This window comes from Schistocerca nitens, chromosome 8, assembly GCF_023898315.1.
Source record: "Schistocerca nitens isolate TAMUIC-IGC-003100 chromosome 8, iqSchNite1.1, whole genome shotgun sequence".
In the NCBI taxonomy this organism is placed as follows: domain Eukaryota; kingdom Metazoa; phylum Arthropoda; class Insecta; order Orthoptera; family Acrididae; genus Schistocerca; species Schistocerca nitens.
In genome coordinates, this window is record NC_064621.1 from 596,597,599 (window position 1) to 596,603,598 (window position 6,000).

The 6,000-nt window shown below is 46.6% G+C and overlaps 1 long non-coding RNA gene across 1 annotated transcript in view; it reads left to right on the forward strand.

The window, feature by feature from the left end:
• The window catches only part of LOC126199287 (uncharacterized), a 60,942-nt gene extending 55,534 nt beyond the window's left edge, over positions 1–5,408 (forward strand). The window contains exon 3 of the long non-coding RNA XR_007540144.1: positions 5,279–5,408. This is a non-coding gene — a long non-coding RNA (uncharacterized LOC126199287). The remainder of the gene's footprint in view (positions 1–5,278) is intronic.
• Positions 5,409–6,000: the final 592 nt, after the last annotated feature.

Here is a 6,000-nt window from a genome sequence, read left to right on the forward strand (position 1 = left end):
GTGGTTTTTAGGCGGTTTTCCACATCCTGCTAGGTGAATACCGGGCTGGTCCCAACGGTCCGCCTCAGTTACACGCGTCGCAGACATTTGAAACACGTCCACACTATTTCACGATTTACACTAGTCGCAGACAGTTGGGGTGCGCTGATTCCTTCCTGGGGGTTACAGGGTGGCAGCAGGAAGGGCATCCGGCCATCCCTAACACTAACACTGCCAAATCCGTTGTAACCACGCCGACCCTGCGATCGCTGCGAGACTATGGCGTAAGCGAAAGAAAGAAAGAAAGAACTACTGTAGAGGCAGAGAAAGATCTGCTGGCACGAGATCTGGCCGCTGCACTAGAAACTAAAGAGGCATCAGGTGGCATGAAGAGGCTTCACCAGAACTTGCTTTGTAGGTAAAATGCCTGCAATAACGTTGGTGGTCGCCACATCGAGCCGCCCTTTGGAATGTATCATTACTCTTCTGTACATACTGTAAGTAGGCTGTTTATGTTTCTTATTGGCAACGTTACGTAGCGCTCTGTATGAAAATCACTGGCTGTGCTGTGTGCAGTCTGTGGCCAGTTTGCATTGTTGTCTGCCATTGTAGTGTTGGGCAGCTGGATGCGAACAGCGCGTAGCGTTGCGCAGTTGGAGGTGAGCCGCCAGCAGTGGTGGATGTGGGGAGAGAGATGGCGGAGTTTGGAAATTTGTAAGACTGGATGTCATGATCTGTTATGTATATTATGATTTTTCAACACTATTAAGGTAAATACATTGTTTGTTCTCTACTAAAATCTTTCATTTCCTAACTATGCCTATCAGTAGTTAGTGCCTTCCGTAGTTTGAATCTTTTATTTAGCTGGCAGTAGTGGCGCTCGCTGTTTTGCAGTAGTTCGAGTAACGAAGATTTTTGGTGAGGTAAGTGATTTGTGAAAGGTATAGGTTAATGTTAGTCAGGGCCATTCTTTTGTAGGGATTTTTGAAAGTCAGATTGCGTTGTGCTAAAAATATTTTGTGTCAGGTTAAGCACAGTCTTATGTAAATTGTTCAAAGGGGACGTTTCAATACAGTATGCCGGGTTCCATTTTGTTTAAAATAATGTAAGCATGTAATGCCTAAGTGTTAATGCACAAAAATATGCTTAAGCGATGAATTGATTTTTCGTTATGTTTCCTTTCAAATTGTTACCTAATAATTGTACTGCGTCACGCCTGATTCTGTTCCTCAAGCAAAAGTGAACTGAAAGTGTCTTAGAACAGAAACGATACGTTCTCGGACAGGGGTTCCTAAGACAAAGAAAATGAAGTACCCAGAAGAGTCGGTCGGATGCAGTGTAGCTCTGTACGCGTATACATAAACGGCGGCTACGTAAACGATGAGAGTTGCACTTCTCTGTTACATGTAGAATGACCAGTAGCGTGCATCAGCTTTGGTAGTGTTTGGTGTTGTACCAGGTATGGTAAGGTATGTAGAGGGCGTGAACAGCATCAGATGTCGAGTGGTCACTGTGAACCTTACGGAGATTCCGAGTAGTCACGTGAGATAGCATTATCGGCACATGACAAAATTTGAAAGGGGGCTCACGGTAGGGATCCGTTTGACTGGATGGTCGAATTGTGCACTGTCCTGATTTGTGGGGCAGTTGGATGTGGTGGTGGTCCGTTGTTGTGCATCGCATACTCGTCAAGGTTCTAGTCAACCGTGCCGAGCACCACAAGGAAGGATCCCTGTGGATCGTAGCCTGTTCACACGCGCTGCCACAAGAGACCGAGTAATGGACTCCCTGCAATATTCTATGTCGTCCTGCACCACATTCCACTGATAGCTCCGCCTCAACTGGCTTCTATGTCGACGGGACGTTAAACCCCAATCTTCTTTCCGTCTTCCTTATTAGCGGCAGCCAGACAAGGGAACGTACGCAGATGCTGGCACCACAAAAGTAACAGCTGAGTTTGGTGTTGTGTCGCGACCGGAAAATGGACTTCTGATAAACGGAGTCGCATTGTGTTCAGCGATGAACCACGGTTTTGCAGTACCCCGGATGGCCACCGTCTGCGAATATGGCGGCGGCCTGTAGAGGCCCCCTTCTTCCAGTGACTTGGAGAGGCCCAGCGGCGTTACTCCTGGCATCAGGGTGTGGGGAGCCATCGGGCATGACTGCAGGTCACGGTTAGTAGCGACAGGCAGCGCTCTGACGGCACAGTGGTTCGTCAGCGGCATCCTGCGTCCTCTTGTGTTACGTCTCATGCGACACGTGGTGCCATTTTTCAACAGTGTAATGCTCGTCCGAAAATGACATGTGTCCCTTTAAAGTGCGTGCTTGATGCCGAGGTACTCCCATCTGTCCCCAACAGAAGATGTGTGAGGCCAACTCAGACGTCAACACTGTCCCACTGCCACTATCCAGAACGTCAAGGACCAGTTGCAACACTCGTACACAAACTTGCCCCCGGAAAGCATATAACGATTTCTGGACATTCTTACTAATTGTATCAGTGCATCTATCCTTGACAGAGGGGATGCAACCTCGTACTGACAGATGAGCTCATAAGACCAAGTTCTTTGTAAATCTGACTCGATTTTTAAAATCCCTGCAATAGTACCACAAACCCTCTGAAACCGTTTAGTTGCATTTAGTTTGCTCCTCCCCTTCTGGGTGCTTAATTTCTTCTCAGGCAGTGTATTTGTCATTATTGCGCAATTTCTTTTTTTGTACCGAATCTGATGGCCAACAACGGCAGAAACCGGTAATCTTCTATACTGAATCGCTACTGTGACCAATTAATTAGTTATTTACATGTTTCCTACATCATTTGCAAAATTCCTTCATCGAAATGATTTGGAACGAGTCAGTTTACACGATATGAATACGTAACTCGTGTTAACCTTATGGAACATGTTATTTTTGGTACTACTCATGCAACTACACTTAAAAACTTGTCTGTTTCCTTTTTTCCATACTACCAGTTTTTTAAGTAAAAATTCATCCATTGACTAAGAATAGTGCAGGAGAAATAATTTTTGGTTTGATTTAATACTTGTCTTGCTACCTGTCAGACATTTTACGCTATTGGGCAAATGATCAAAAAAAATTTAATGGCTAGTGAACTCATTTCTAAGCCACTGACAGTTTCAGTAATGGGTAATAAACATAATTAATTCCTCTAGTGTTGTGGGTATGGACATCACCATTCTTCTCAAATTGTGATGGTCTATTTATGACGAATTTCATTAGCGAAGATACGTATTGTGATGGTGCAATTAAAATGCCTAACTCACTGAACAGTAACCATAGCTGAACACCGTGTATTATTCTCACCGCTCGCGTTGGTGCAATCAGTACTTTCTTCCTAGGTGATGATTTACTGCAGATAATTACTCTATAAGACACTGTTGATTGGAAAATTGCAAAATATATTAGGAAGTTGATTCAGTTGTTCCAGTAACACCAGTTATACGAAGAGCAAAAGTACACTACTGGCCATTAAAATTCCTACACCACGAAGATGACGTACTACAGACGCGAAATTTAACCGACAGGAAGAAAATGCTGTGATATGCAAATGATTAGCTTTTCAGAGCATTCACACAAGGATGGCGCCGGTGGCGACACCTACAACGTGCTGACATGAGGGAAGTTTCCAACCGATTTCTCATACACAAACAGCAGTTGACCGGCGTTGCCTGGTGAAACGTTGTTGTGATGCCTCGTGTAAGGAGGAGAAATGCGTACCATCACGTTTCCGACTTTGATAAAGGTCAGATTGTAGCCTATCGCGATTTCGGTTTATCGTATCGCGACACTGCTGCTCGCGGTGGTCGAGATCCAATGACTGTTAGCAGAATATGGAATCGGTGGGTTCAGGAGGGTAATACGGAACGCCGTGCTGGATCCCAACGGCCTCCTATCACTAGCAGTCGAGATGACAGGCATCTTATCCGCATGGCTGTAACAGATCGTGCAGCCGCGTCTCGATCCCTGAGTCAACAGATGGGGACGTTTGCAAGACAACCATCTGCAAGAACAGCTCGACGACGTTTGCAGCAGCATGCACTATCAACTGGGAGACCGTGGCAGCGGTTACCCTTGACGCTGCATCAGAGACAGGAGCGCCTGCGATGGTGTACTCAACGACGAACCTGGATGCACGAATGGCAAAACGTCATTTTTTCGGATGAATCCAGTTTCTGTTTACAGTATCATGATGGTCGTATCCGTGTTTGGCGAAATCGCGGTGAACGCACATTGGAAGCGTGTATTCGTCATCGCCATACCGGCGTATCACCCGGCGTGATGGTATGGGGTGCCATTGGTTACACGTCTCGGTCACCTCTTGTTCGCATTGACGGCATCTTGAACAGAGGATGTTACATTTCAGATGTGTTACGACCCGTGGCTATACCATTCATTCGATCCCTGCGAAACCCTACATTTCAGCAGGATAATGCACGACCGCATGTTGCAGGTCCTGTACGGGCCTTTCTGGATACAGAAAATGTTCGAATGCTGCCCTGGCCAGCACATTCTCCAGATCTCTCACCAACTGAAAACGCCTGGTCAATGGTGGCCGAGCAACTGGCTCGTCACAATACGCCAGTCACTACTCTTGATGAATTGTGGTATCGTGTTGAAGCCCCAGGGGCAGCTGTACCTGTACACGCCATCCAAGCTCTGTTTGACTCAATGCCCAGGCGTATCAAGGCCATTATTATGGCCAGAGGTGGTTGTTCTGGGTACTGATTTCTCAGGATCTATGCACCCAAATAGCGTGAAAATGTAATCACATGTCAGTTGTAGTATATTTGTCCAATGAATACCTGTTTATCATCTGCATTTCTTCTTGGTGTAGCAATTTTAATGGCCAGTAGTGTATATAGAGGCAGCATGGCTCAATATTTCTGGAGGGGACTTCGAATGACTTGTTGGTCAGTGCCGTGTCGAGTTGCTGCACTACGCGGGGAAAAAGAAGGCCCGACAAGATATTAGGAGTTATCCCATGACTTCTGTCACTTCAGTGTAATAATTTCTTGTAAAATGCCATTAGCAACGTTTTCCGTTGCTTCCTCTGTAATGGAATTTATTCCGTATGGGATAATAAATGTACCAGTTCCGCTTGATGAATGTTAAATGGAAGGGCATTCACACGTATGAGTAGACCCAAAATTGAATCTTGTGGGACTTACATCGAGATTTATGCCTAGTCACCAAATTTTTTTCCTGTTTTCAACAGTGTCTGAATTACTCAGCACATTCTGCTATGAAGCAATACTGACCTTTTTTTTGCAATTTTCAGTAAGCTCAGGACCCCGGAGCCCTCGCCCGCCCTGCTGCAGCTGACGACTCCGCATGCGCACGCTGCTGGCCGTGTTGTGCGTGGCCTGCGCCAGTGCCCTCCTCTGCCCCCGGGCGGCGGCCGAGCAGAGGCTGCGCGTCTGCGGCCGAGAGCTGGCCGAGACGCTGAGCCTGCTCTGCAGGGACCGCGGCGGCTTCAACGACCCGCCCCCGCCGCACCAGCGTGAGTACACACCACCGAGACATAGCGACGCTGTGGCTGACGGGAGTAGCTCAGGCGATGGAAATTGCAATTAGACTGTTACAAGTCGCTTTTATTGATTACTGACAAGGGAACCTCCCCAACGCACCCCCCTCAGATTTAGTTGTAAGTTGGCACAGTGGATAGGCCTTGAAAAACTGAACACAGATCAATCGAGAAAACAGGAAGAATTGTGTGGAACTATGAAATAAATAAGCAAAATATACAAACTGAGTAGTCCATGCGCAAGATAGGCAACATCAAGGACACTCTGAGGTTAGAAGCGCCGTGGTCCCGTGGTTAGCGTGAGCAGCTGCCGATCGCGAGGTCCTTGGTTCAAGTCTTCCCTCGAGTGAAGAGTTTACTTTCTTTATTTTCGCAAAGTTATGATATGTCCGTTCGTTCATTGACGTCTCTGTTCACTGTAATAAGTTTAGTGTCTATGTTTTGCGACCGCACCGCAAAACCGTGCGATTAGTAGA